The sequence below is a fragment of the Aedes albopictus genome, chromosome 2 (assembly GCF_035046485.1).
Source record: "Aedes albopictus strain Foshan chromosome 2, AalbF5, whole genome shotgun sequence".
Taxonomy (NCBI): Eukaryota; Metazoa; Arthropoda; class Insecta; order Diptera; family Culicidae; genus Aedes; species Aedes albopictus.
Window position 1 is genome coordinate 459,577,732 of NC_085137.1, and position 14,255 is coordinate 459,591,986.

Here is a 14,255-nt window from a genome sequence, read left to right on the forward strand (position 1 = left end):
ATATAGCCAAATTTCAAGTAATTTGACCGACAAAAACCCCCCATGACAAAGAGAGCAAATCTGCCAATCATACCCTAAGTCACCTTATTATACAATTTACATGGCGTATCCTGTAAATGCCACGTCCCAATTTTGTGAATTTATGTCATTTTTTTTTTCGTTCTGTGTATTCACTGTCACACGCCTTAATTATACATTATACAATAAATGTAAACTTTATTTAATCAATTATTATTTTCTTTTACAGGTATGCATCTACATCAAACATAACACGATTTGGAGGATAGTTCTACCGATATAGCTATTGGAATGCCGATCGACAGGTAGGGGTTTTATCTAATTCCCGCCTAACGCTTCATGACCCATTTAGTATTAGTTACTTATTTATAAATTAGCTTCCTTCATCTTCTTCTTTATGCCTCTACAGTCTACATTCCCACTGGCACTTGGCTGGCTTCTCTTCAACTTAGTGTTCTTTTGAGCACTTCCACAGTTATCAATTGAAGGGCTTTCTTTGCCTGCCATTGCATGAATTTGTACATTGTGAAGCAAGGACAATGATACACTATGCCCAGGGAGTCGAGAAAATTTTCCCGACCGGAACGGGAATCGAACCCGCCGTCTCCGGATTGGCGATCCATAGCCCTAACCAATAGGCTAACTAGATACCCAATTAGCTTCCACAACTTGTAATTACAAGAATTACAATTTCCTTAGAATAAGAAGATTTGTCCCCCGATTTCTGTTACCGTCTAGTTCGCGTCTATTTCGGGCACAACCTGAATTCGATTCCCGGCACACATTTTACGTGACACTATGGTACATAGGATGGTCAATAATTATGATTTGACCGTAGGTGTTTATTCGAAAAATCGGTCAAATTCTTCACAACTCAAATGAAATCATGTGTTAAAAGTACGATTGAGCAAAAAGTTTTAAATTAAGATGGACGTAGCTTTAGAATAAGGACCAACATATTTCAATTGATATTTTTGTTCACCAGGTCATAATACGCCATCACAGTGCAACGAAGAAATCTTTCTCTGTGGTTGTAAAATATGATGTTTCGTATGCAGGAAATTCACGCACACATTTGCTTGCATCCTCCCTAGACGAAAAAAAATTGTAAACAAACATTTTACCGACGGAAAAAAGTGATTGATTTGATTAATTCTTCAACTTTCGCTGCATTTTGTTGCAGTGAAATCAAACTTTGTAGTGTCACAGAGGTTTGGTAGGATGTGAATTGAAGGTTGGTTCAAATTAAGTAAATATGGCAAAGTGAAAATAGAACGGTGATGAAGAACAATTCGGCTAGCTGCTACTTTGATAAGATTGCCTTCGTCGTACGCCAAATGAGAAAAAATGTCAACGTGAAATTTTGTGTAATTATTAGATTTCCAGTGCTACATCTTTTTGCTTCTATCTGATGAGCCATAGACAAGGGTAAGACGGAATATCTGCTATTATTGGCTATTTTCCACCTGGTATGACGGGAATTAGCGCATATGACGAAGTAGCTTTCTAGTAGATAAGCTGTTGTTACGTATTTGAATCCAATATTTAAAAATAGTACTGAATAATCTGAAACTTGTATATTGCAACATGGCTTATTCTTTTTACAAAGCCTAACCTTAAATAAACTTAGGATTACAATTTAGAATGAGGCTATTGTTAAAGATCATTTGATATATCCACCAGTTTCTGTGAAGAAACCATTGAAATCTAGCTTTCAGTTGTTTCGCCACAAAATTGGCTTTACCACAACCACTAAAAACACCGATGCGACAGACCATCTGTTGCAATTAGATATTTGGTTGGATGTAATTCGAAACCCCACCAATGAGTCTTTCGGAAGAAATCCTCTCGCCGCCAGCCCGTATGTTTATGTGTGGCACTCCAGCGGACGTGTGACAGACATCGAGTGATAAAATGATTGACTGATGGTGGCATCGAGCTCACCTTTCGCGCTGGCTCCAGCTTCAGCTTCGGCTTCCAGCAACAGCTGGAGCACGAGACGCACTTTCGTACCTACCAATAGAGACAGAGGATTATTGGGGGTACCTACTTCAATTAGACTCAATAGCTGTCAACTGCAAAACATACCGTCCGCGTCCGTTCGGATGACGAACGACGCAGGAAACGGGATGTACCTTAGCGATAGATAATTGCGGCAAGGTAAAATATGTATCTCCAATCAGACCGTTTACTGCGCTGTTGCCCATCGAGACACTGTCAATGGCATGGAGCAAGACTATCGTTGCATCCAGGTGGTGGCAGCGGCAGCAGACGTGAAGCGAAGAAGTTTAATCTGCATTGGCAATGGTTTTCCGCTGCTGGGAGGGTAGAAGGTACTAGTCTTGGCAATATACCAATTTTGGTCTCCTATCAATTTGAGTAATGCATCCGTCAAGTCGACCAAACACTTAACCAACACAATTTACGAAATTCATGGAAACCTTATGATTTTTGCCATAATTGTGATTAAATGAATGCCACACAGTTAATTTGGAATACCGTGTACGGCAGTTTTTGACGAAAACAGAACAGCTGGATACAGCTATACTGCATTGTTTACCTTTTGCACACGGTTTCGACAGTTGGTGTACTGAGCCTCAGTAAAATCGATTACCGAAGCTACCGGAATAGTTCTATTTTCTTCAAAAAAGTGCTGAACAGGCAATTCAGGATTGAGTGTGCAATGCAATGCAATGCAATGAGAATTACTTCTCATATGTTTTTGTCTTCTAATGATTACGTTTATGGCAAAATATCATAAGGTATTTATGAATTTCGTAAGTTTTTTTATTATCTCATCGGCTCCTTGTGTAACTGTAGCTGATTTGGTGGCACTGGAGTAGTAACTGAGTAGTTCTCGCTGAAGCAAATGTATTTTCCTTACTTTTTTGGCTAGGACTTTCAGAAAATAGCAATCTTAAGCATTTTTCAAGACAAGGTGTAAATAGTGGGCCGGTCTCAGCGGGAGTTACCTTTATGGCCACAACCGGTACGTCCACCCTAAACGCTGTCACTTTTACGCCGCACACCCCACTCACTGATTCGCGCAGCATTCAGACAGTCGTCGCTCTGCTTTAATCAACCCTTTCGAAGCGGATTAGTGTTGCATTGCATCGATCCATCCATCGCATCGGCTTTCCTTTCGATTTCTTTTAATTCGATCGACACGTGGTAGTGCGCTGCAGTGTGTGAGCTGGTATTGATTGGCGATAGTCTGACAGATATGTTTTTTCTTCAGCTGTACGGACGATGTGATCAACATCGCGTCGATCCGTCGCGCAACGCTTTGTCGACATTTTGACACGTATGGACTCATTTCTCTTTCACTGTGAGTTTTTTTTATTTCCTTTCTGGGTCAAATTGACCCGGTGTGCGGGAACAGTGGTTTTCAATCAAATGTGAACTAACAGCAACGTTTCTTGCTTTAATAACTTGATGATTTTGTGGCTATATCGGTCTCTTTCTACTCATAAGTATAAGGGAGTAGAGATCAAAGTGGATAATGAAATGATAGATATGATAGAATTCGCTAGGTAGCGAACAAGTGTGAAAATTTTATAGAAGGTGAAATTAGGCAAGTAGGCCATGTATTGAACGAATACATCGAATGCGTGAAACTTCTGCCGTGCGACCTGTGCTTTTAAACAGATCGGCTTGGTTGGTAGTTCATACCACCTTACCAAGACTGGCAAAAGTTTCAGGCACCCGACTGCCTAATGTATTGTTCTGTTTTCATCACAAATTCTATCGATCGGTAGCTTTTTCGGAATTCGCACTCCGTTCATAGAGGTATGTCTATATCGCGGCGTGTTCTTCCTATTAGCTTTTTCGATCTTATAGGATAGAACACTTTTCTTTTTGAGCCAAACTTTTCATATCATATGCTGATTTATCGACCGTATTCTATTAATAACTTTTTTGTGGCTATATCGGTCTCTTTCTACTCATAAGTATAAGGGAGTAGAGATCAAAGTGGATAATGAAATGATAGATATGATAGAATTCGCTAGGTAGCGAACAAGTGTGAAAATTTTATAGAAGGTGAAATTAGGCAAGTAGGCCATGTATTGAACGAATACATCGAATGCGTGAAACTTCTGCCGTGCGACCTGTGCTTTTAAACAGATCGACTTGGTTGGTAGAAGTTTCACTCATTCGATGTATTCGTTCAATACATGGCCTACTTGCCTAATTTCACCTTCTATAAAATTTTCACACTTGTTCGCTACCTAGCGAATTCTATCATATCTATCATTTCATTATCCACTTTGATCTCTACTCCCTTATACTTATGAGTAGAAAGAGACCGATATAGCCACAAAATCATCAAGTTATTAATATAATACGGTCGATAAATCAGCATATGTTTCTTGCTTTAGTAATCTTTTTTGGTATAACTTAGGCCAAAGCTAACTCTTATTAGTTCAATGTTTTAGGAGCAACACAGTTTTCCCTGGCTACTGAAATTGGCTCCCCAGCACTGGCTATTAAAGGGTGACCCCAAACCTTCAAGACGATATTTCCAGATTCCTGAAAGATCCGGGAAAGACTTTTGGGATGTCCTGTAAAGCCAATTCTAATAGCAGAAATCAAGAGAAATGTCTGAAGAAGTCCATTGGGGTGTTCTCCAGAATAGCCGAAGAAATCTTTGGTAAACCTGCTGATGTTATTTCTATAGAAAATCCTTGAGAATTGAGGCTGAGTTTTTTCCCCGTTGTGGGTGATTTAAACCACTGAGTCCGATGAGCTGTTTTTTGTGGCGTGAACAGGTTGAGTTAGAGAAGAGGTTTCTGACAATTACAAAAAGTTCATAGTAGTTTCTGGAAGCAATCATAGTGAACTATTTTTTCCGTCTGATCTCTTTCTCTTAGAAGTCTGCCAAATTTCATGAAAAATACCTGACAGAATTCTTCCTGATAAGTCTTTTCTATGCAGCATATTTGGAGGATTTAAGGTAAAAACCCAAAGAGAGAGTTCAACAGAAGAAATTATAGTAGCGAAACCCTTGTAGAAACTACTGAAGACGTCCCTTAACCCTTTATAAGGCAGTGGCAACTATATTGCCACCTACTGTTTTTATTTTTTTTTCTGTTTTATAACAATTAATATCGAACTTCTTTTTTGGTTTACGCAAAAATGGGATTACTAACAACGCCTGGTGAACAAAGCCTAAACAACAATTTGGGTGCCATTTGTAGTCTCAAAAAAATGGCTAAATTTGACCGCGTGATGAAAGTTATCTCAAACTTATTGTAAAACTAGAGATTTGGTAAATATTTAAAGAAACAATCAAATTATGGGTTGACATGAGCTGAACTACACAGTTTATATTATGGGTTAAGCCATAATCCACCGTAAAATCTGTTTTCCGGCTTTTTGTCGATGTCAAAAGAAGAAAAGTAATCTAAACGGGCAGTGGCAAGAATATTGCCACCAGCGCTGATGGCCTGAACGGGCAGTGGCAACTATATTGCCACCTTAAAAGCTCGTGTTTGGGCTAAACGGGCAGTGGTAACGACATTGCAACCAGCGTTTTTGGACTTAACAGGCAGTGGTAACTATATTGCCACCTAGATTTTTGAGAGTTTCTTTCAAACAAATATTGTTTTGTACATGTTATCATGTATATAATTATTTCTATAATAGTATGCTTTGACAACTCTTCTAGTTTTCTCGGCCTTATAAAGGCAGGGCTGTTACAGGTGGCGCGAATTTTGCGTTTTTCGCGGTTTTTGCGGTTCGCGCGGATTTGGCGCGTTTTTGCTAATTTCGGCGCGGTTTTTGCGGAAATGGTTTTCAAATGCTGTTACATCAAATATGTAGACATGTAGCTCAACATAATCAGAATAAATAAAGAACATTTCTATGTTGCAGTTATGAATTTTGTGATTGAGTAAAAATGATGTTACTAGTCGCTAGCTTGGAGTGCTAAATAAGTTGCACTGCACTAAACGCTCAATTTTTGAAAACAGAGAAGTTCCTCTTCTGAATTTCGTAGTTAATCTCTTGAAGTCATTTCTGTCTTAACCCGGCTAAATTTTTGGATAGAATTTTTTGGACGAAACTTATTTAGTAATGTCTGAGGTTCGAAAAACACTGAATCATGGCAAGATTTCTGCATAAATTCCTAGAGTTTCTTGATAATTCTGAAATCTATTTTTTATGGAATTTGCAAATTTCGGATAAACTTTCTCACTGGATAAACTTTTGATTGAATTAGAAGAATCTCGTATAGAAAATCATTGGTTTTGTAGTTGACTCTGTTGTTTGTAGATCTTTTGTCGAATCGATTTTTGTTAAAAACTCTGGTAGAATTATCCTAAAATTTAACTTCTGTTGTCATGGTGAAATTTATCTTTGATTTCCAATCGGAGCATTCATTGAGAAGGGAGTAGCAAGCACAGTTAATAAAGGGTTTCTTGGTAGAATTGTGGAGGATTTTTTTTTACATGAAAACATGAAGCTTTTGGAAACCTATGCACGACATTCTTGCTGAAATCTTTACTGAATTTCCAAGGTCGTGGTATGGGCAGAAACTCTTATCTTAAATTTCTAATAAATTAATACTTCTCTACATACCTTTTGCTCAAAGGTGAGAACATTTGCCTGACATTTTTAATGAAATGTTTCTAATAAATATCACCCTTAGATTTTATTCCTTTTGGAATTGGTGATTTATTTAATCAATGGATTACGCTAAAATTAATTAATCAATTTGTATCTTCACAAAAAATCTGAAAATTTTCTTGCAGTTCTCTCGAACGATCTTCTGAGACTTACTACAGATTGTATAGCAGAATTTCTACAATAATGTTGGTTATAATTATTCAAAAAAATCTCCATTTTTGGAACTGTTTCAGGGACCAGGAAATCCAATTCTCGTAAAATAGTAGTCACCCTGATTGACCAGCAATCTAAGAACAATTTATTCGAAACTTTTTATTCCAATTTAAAAAGCTTACCTGTTTGCAACATTTCTTGGTTGATGTGGAAGTTGCATGGATTAATAATAGCTAAAATCGGTTTTAACATTAGAAATGATCTTCATCAGGTGTGCAACAAAAAACATGCTCGAAAAATTGAAAAATTCAGGCGTTTCATGAGCTTGAGTCATCAAAACCATATGTTTTTGTACTGGCGCGGATTTGATGACTTTGGCGCGGATTTCAAATGGCTTGGCGCGGATTTTGCGGTTTCCAAATCGACAGTTTTGTAACAGCCCTGTAAAGGGGTAATAATCTGTGATATACAGAATACTATAGACGGCAGCGGAAGCGGAGTCGGTTAGTGCAGCTTGAATCATAACTCCTAGCTTTAGCTGCCAACGAACAAATATGAACCAAAATCTGAACGAATAGTATAGTATAACTCAAACTCATGCTATCCGCAATAACTTTGTTTGCACTGGTTTCTCGCTTTAATTTCCAAAGTGTAATCTCTAAAAAATCCCTAGAAGGATCTCTGAAGAGATCTTCGAAGAAGTTTCTGGAGGAATCTCTGGAGAAATAACCAGAGGAATGACTGGACCAGAGAAATCTTACAGGAGTTCGTACAGGAATCTAGTAAATAGTTTCTGTAAAACCCTCTTCAGGAGTTCCAGATTAATGCATTGAGTAATTTCTGAACGAATCACTGGATGAATTCCAATTGAAATGTCTGAGGAAAGCCCTGTGGTTAAAATGGTTTGAGAAATTCTAAAATGTTTTCCAGGAGATTTCTCAGCAAAAATTTCTTAAGGAATTCTGGAAGCAACACATAGAGATATTCCTATAGTAATACCAATATGGAACCCTGGTGAACTTACAAGAGGAATCACTGGGAAATACATAGAGGAAACCCTTTAGGGAAATCTATAGAGGAATCCTGGAGACATTCTCAGATGAATTCATAGAGAAATATTTTAAGAAATCTCTAAAGAGATCCATGAGAGAATCGTAAGAAAAAATCCTGAAATAATTCTTAGAAACATTTCACATCCATAAAGCAGTTGCTTTAAAAAATACTGGCTGAAGACTTGCAGGAATAAGAGCAAGAATTTCTGTAGGAGTCCCAACATGAATTCCTGAAGGAATCTCTGGAGGTATCACATGAATACATAAACAATTCTTACGAAAATATCTAAAGGGATTCTTATAGAAATCTTCAGAGTTATTCCTAGGAACACCAACAGAAATTCTTGGAAGAATCTAAGAAAAAAAAACAGTAGGAATCCTAGCTGGAATTTCTAAGAGAGTGCCTCCCAAGGTAAATTCCTGGATAAACCCACGTTGGGTACCGAACCACTTGGGCAGTGGCAGGTATTTTGGGCACTTTTTCACTATAACTCAGTCAATTCCAAATCAATTGACTTGAAATTTTGTACATGGCTAGATACGGCGTTTCTAAAACTGTGTCAATTGATTCAAAATTCACTGAGAGTAGAAATATTTCTCGTGGGATTTTGGCTTTCAGTCCCACGAGAAATAAGTCAACTTTCCAGTCGAACCTCTAGAAATCATAGTAGAAAAGTGCTCAAAATGGAAGCCCTGTCTCTTCCCTAGTGATTCCATCTTGAATTATTGGAGAAATCCCTACAGTAATCCCTGGACACATTTCTGAAGAAATTTCTTGAAAGCAAGTCCTGGTGAAATGCCTAGAGGATCTACTGGACATTTTCTTGGTGGAATTCCTGGAAAAATTCTTTGAGGAATTCCTGGAAGAATCTCTGAAGCAAGTCCTGGTGGATTGCCTAGAGGATCTACTGGACATTTTCTTGGTGGAATTCCTGGAGAAATTCAGGAGCAATCCCTGAAAGAATTCCTTGAGAAATTCTTGGAAAAATCCCTAAAGGAATTCTGGGAGAAATTTCTGAAGAAATCTCTTGAGGATTTCCTCGAGAAATTTCGAGAGGAATCCTTGGAGGAATTTCTGGAGGGACTCCTGAAGGAATCCATGGAGAAGTTCTTGGAAGAATTTCTGAAGCAATTCCTGGAGGAATCTCTGAAGAAAATCCTAGTGGAATGTCTGGAGGATCTTCTGGACAAATTCTTGGCGTAATTCCTGGAGATTCCTGGAACAATCCTTGAAAGAATTCTTGAGGAATTCCTGGAGGGATCCCTGAAGGAATTCTGTGAGGAATCCTTGCAGAAATTTCTATATGAACTATTAAAGAAATCCATGGAAAAGTTCTTGAAGGAATTCCAGGAGGAATCTCTGAAGCAAATCCTGGTGGAATGCCTGGAGGATCTCCTGGACAAATGTTTGGCGGAATCCTAAAATAAATTCCTGGTGCAATTCCTGAAAGAATTCCTTGGGGATTTCCTGGAGGAATCCTTAAAGGAATTCTGGGATAAATTTTTGAAGAAATCTGTTAAAGAATTCTTGGAGGAATCCCTAGAGAAACTTCGGGAGGAATCCTTGGAGGAATTTCTTTAGGAACTCCTAAAGGAATCCATGGAAAAGTTCTTGGAGGAAATCCTGGAAGAATCCCTCAAGCAATTCCTGGTGGAATTTCTGGAGCAAATCCTGGTGGAATACCTAGACGATCTTCTGGACAAACTTTTGGCGGAATTCCTGGAGGAGACCCTTGAAGTGATTTGTTTGTTGCTTATTTTTTATAAGACTCCAAAGGCACCAACAAAATTCTCAAATCAAAATTCAAAAAATGCTCATCAAAACCGGTCAAAAAACTGACAAAATCGGAGGTAGACAAAACCTGGGGCTGCCACTGTACAATGAATCAAGGACAGCGTTTGACTTAATTTAAAATTGATTATGTATAAACAAAAAAGTTATAGCGCATAGGCTAGTTTTTGAAGTAATAAAAAAGCCAAAACTTGAAAAGCGTATCAAAATTCAAGATAATGATATTAGTTCATTTGGTGGGATGAATAGAACACATGACTGTAACGCCGAGGACCTGGGATCAAATCCCACTCCCAACGAACTCACAATATGTGGGTTGTTCCTTCGGAAGGGAAGTAAAGCTGTGGGTCCTGAGATGAACTAGCCTCACGTTGTTGTTCCCTGGTGGACACAAACATAGATAATTATTGGTGAGCTCGTTCCATGTTATTAAAAAAGAATGTCACAGTTCTAGGTTAGACCTAGTTTTAACTGAAAACCTTAGTAGGGTATCGCGCCACTTGGGCGGTGGCTTCTATATTCGTCTGTTTTCCACTATAACTTAGTCAATTTTGAACCAATTGACTTGAAATGTTGTACACGGGTAGATACTATACCTATCTCACCACATTCCAAAAGTTGTGTCAATTGGTTCAAATTTGACTGAGTTATATTGGAAAACAGACGAATATAGAAGCAACCGCCCAAGTGGCGCGATTCCCTAATCAATTCAAAAACCCCATTGACAAATGGTTGCCAAAGACACTAAATAAAGAACGATTTGACTGATTTTTCGTTGAGGACGGTGGCATTCGTTATCGAAACGTAAGGACACATTTTAACCTATTTCGTTCTATAGAACCAACCCAGAACACAGCTCCAATAGTCGAACTCCCGCACAGTTTATAAATTACTTTATTAATACATTTTTTGATTATTATTGGAAAGTTGGTGACGTCAAGTGTCGGTCTAGAGTCATTTTACATGTTCACGTTTACAACGATTCACCTAACAAAAAAGATTGAAAACCGCTGAGCTAGGACGCTTAATTGAATTAAAAGTTCACGCGTTTTCGCTTTCTCGCAATGGTTTCGAATTCAAGGTACGTTAGGTAGCAATCCTCCCAGTTGAAACGCCACGATTTATCGCTTGTCACCCCGGAAGGTAATTAATAGGCTTCCCCCGTCAAAACAACCGTTGGCAAAGAACCGCGTGCAAAATGATAGCTTGTCGATTGAACGGCCATTGCATTGCTGTTGCTGCTGGCTCCTATGACCGTGGTAAGCATAAGAGACAGCTTATTTCATGCATAAAGCTGCCATTATACTCTCTATAATTCCGTTGGCACTGGACGCCTCCTCCTCCATGCTTTCTCCCATATAAATCGGCATTGAGGGTATCGCTCGCAACTACCCACCTAGGACCCACACAGGACTGGAAAAACAAACATCCACAAGATTCAGATAGAGAGCGCGAGAGAGACAAAGTGGGTTGTGGAAGTTTGGCCTGATGGCTGAAAGTCGCGAGGAAAAATCGATGATTTATAAGACACATTTGTTGTGGGCTTGAAAGCAGCGCAGGATTTTCTTTGTGTTGAAAAATGAGGTATAGAAAAACGACCGATGGGGACGACGATGGCTCAAAAGTAACAGATGTCGTAAAATCTAATCGCGAATAACGATCAGGAAACTTTTCTGCCAGCGCGCCAGTGCCACCCGTGTGAGCGCGATAAATGTCGTTGAAAGTGAAACTGACAGGCAAATGTGCTCTCCAATCAGTCTGGCTCCTGGCAGCTATAAAACGATGGTGGGACGTTATGAAAGTTGTCTCCTGAACTGGTGTGTACTAATGGCTTCGTTAGCCATAATGTTAGATTGAAGTTTCATTCAGTGATGTTGGCAAATTTATTGATTCCAACAGCTGATCGTTGTCTTCATATGCTAATAGAAATGCCGGAAGTTTTATCACGGTCGCAATGGCAGGAATACTAAAAACTTATTTAAAACCGTCCTAAAACCTAACATCGTTAGTAAACAAATCCAGAATTCGTAGAATTTTTTCTTGAGATTGAACTTTCTTTAAGGACAGACTTGTTAGAATCCCAAAATGGCCGCCACAATGGCTGACTTTGGCACCTACTCACGATTTCGAGGGTACAAATTTCTTCGTAAACAAAACCAGCGCACTTGATCTTCTTATTTTAAGCTTATTACAAGTGAGCAAGAACAGAATAATAAATTACACTGTTGAGTGAAGCTTGCTTCTTTAGATTCGTGCGTTTGAAGTTCTGATGCACTGTTGAAACGCGATTTCAAGACGTTTGTCCTTAACTCTCGCTTATACTGCTATAATCATATGTCAACATTCTGTCTCTTATGTCACCTGTCAACTTGACATCAGGTATCAGTAGGTCGGCTCTAGAGGCACGTTCTCCTCCATTTGGGAAATTTGTGCCATCGCCATGAACACGAGCCTATTCATCATTTACCTGACGGAAAAGGGAAGGAAAAAGGATAGGAGATGGGAAAGGACTGGTAAGGGAATAGGATCGTCATACTCGCAAAAGCGTACCACAATGGGTTCACATAGCGTCCTGAAAAGGACACTGTAATAACGCATAAGCGTGCCACAATGGGTTCGAACAGCGCCCTGAGAAGGGCACTGTGATAATGCATAAAGCGTAAAGAGAGCCTATAGCTCTTTACCACAGCGGGTCAAGAACAACAGAACGTCCTGAAGATTCAGGTTTCTGAAGTCAGTTTCACTTAATAAGTGTTTCCCGAGTACTCGGAAACGCAATTGCGCAAAAGCTGGACAGTTACATATTAAATGATACGAAGTTCCATAATCGGATTCACAGCTATCACATGCAAATGAATCAGCTTGCTGAATATTCGCCATGTGATAACTGAGTCGGCAGTGGCCAGTCAATGCTTTGACCAGCATGCTGCAACTCTGCTTTGACAGATTTGTTAGATACTTTGCCACCCCTAGAGATGGCTCAGTACAATACAATTTTGTTTGACGACATGACTCCAAACTATTCCAGTATTGTTTGTGCTGAGTGGCAGCCCAGGTGTCAATCTGAAGCTTCACCCAACACTTGGATACCGGAATAGCTGGCTCAGGGCCAATGAAGTCATGTGATGCTCCAGTGCGAGCTAACTCATCAGCCAATTCATTTCCAGCGATGGAAGAATGGCCAGGTACCCATACAAGGTGAACAGCGTTTGCTGAATTCAGCTCCTCAATTTGAGTTCGACAAGCGATAACTATCTTCGACCTGGAGTTGGCCGAAGCAAGTGCTTTAATAGCAGCCTGGCTATCTGAACAGAAGTATATTACTTTGCCCATTACGTGCTGCTGAAGTGCTGATTGCACTCCGCACATAAGAGCAAAGATTTCGGCCTGAAAAACGGTGCAGTGTCTGCCAAGTGAATAAGACTGATACAGCCTTAGTTCACGAGAATAAACACCAGCACCTGCTCGACCTTCTAGAAGGGAGCCATCAGTGTAACATACGATGCCGTCTGAAATACTTCTCTCCAGATAACCAGATGTCCACTCTTCCCGGGAAGGGAATTTCGTGGAAAATGTCCTATATGGAAAATTACAAGCAATTGTAAGATCACTTGGAGCAAGGACAACTTTGTCCCAATTCACCAAAAGTGGAAACAACGAGGTGTGTGTTGAACTGCGGTTCACAGGAGTTTCCTCTAGTAAACCGAGTACCCATAGACGGTAAGTGCAAGAAAGTGCTTCTTGTTTGAGATGAATGTGTAGTGGGACAACGTCAAAGAGAACTTCGAGCGCTGCCGTGGGAGTTGAAGAGAACGCTCCAGACATCGCCATTAAGCACATCCTTTGGAGATGGCCTAACTTTGATTGGACCGTTCTCACTTCGCCCTTTTGCCACCACACAAGACATCCATAGGCCAATATTGGCCGAACAACAGTTGTGTAGATCCATTTGATATACTTGGGTTTTAGACCCCAAGTTGTACCAAAGGTTCGCCGGCATTGCCCGAAGGCCATACAAGCTTTCTTGATTCTGAACTCAACATGAGGTGTCCAGGAAAGCTTGGAATCAAGAATGACTCCAACGTACTTTACCTGTTCAGTCACATTGATTTCAGAATCAAAGAGACGTAAAGTTCGAACACCATTACGGTTTCGCTTTTCCGTGAAAAGAACAATAGATGTTTTACTCGGATTTACCGAAAGGCCATATTGGCGACACCAACCCTCAACTACCTGAAGAGCGTTTTGCATCAGGTCGAAAAGGGTGCTGATGCACATACCGACTAACAATGTTAGGTAGTCGTCGGCAAAACCATAAGTAGGAAAACCGCTATTATTGAGTTGCCTCAATAGCGTATCTGCTACGAGATTCCATAAAAGTGGTGATAAGACTCCCCCTTGGGGGCATCCACAAACACTCAATTTCCTAATCGCCGCTTGACGCAATGTCGAGAAGAGATGTCGGTTTTTGAGCATTTGGTGAATCCAATTGGAAATCATTGGGGATATACCATGACCCCGTGCGGCTTCCAATATGGCATCGAAAGGCACGTTGTCAAAGGCACCCTCGATATCTAAGAAAACACCCAAGCAAGATTGCTTTTGAGCGAATG

The 14,255-nt window shown here is 39.7% G+C and overlaps 1 protein-coding gene across 5 annotated transcripts in view; it reads left to right on the top strand.

The window, feature by feature from the left end:
• Nucleotides 1-14,255, top strand: part of LOC109418893 (uncharacterized) — a 270,718-nt gene that overhangs the window by 45,466 nt on the left and 210,997 nt on the right. Inside the window, exon 2 of one of the 5 annotated variants that reach the window (XM_062853947.1) lies at nt 248-323. The exons of the other annotated variants lie outside the window; for them this stretch is intronic. The gene's annotated coding sequence lies outside the window, so the exon portion shown is untranslated. The remainder of the gene's footprint in view (nt 1-247; nt 324-14,255) is intronic. 5 annotated transcript variants of the gene reach the window in all.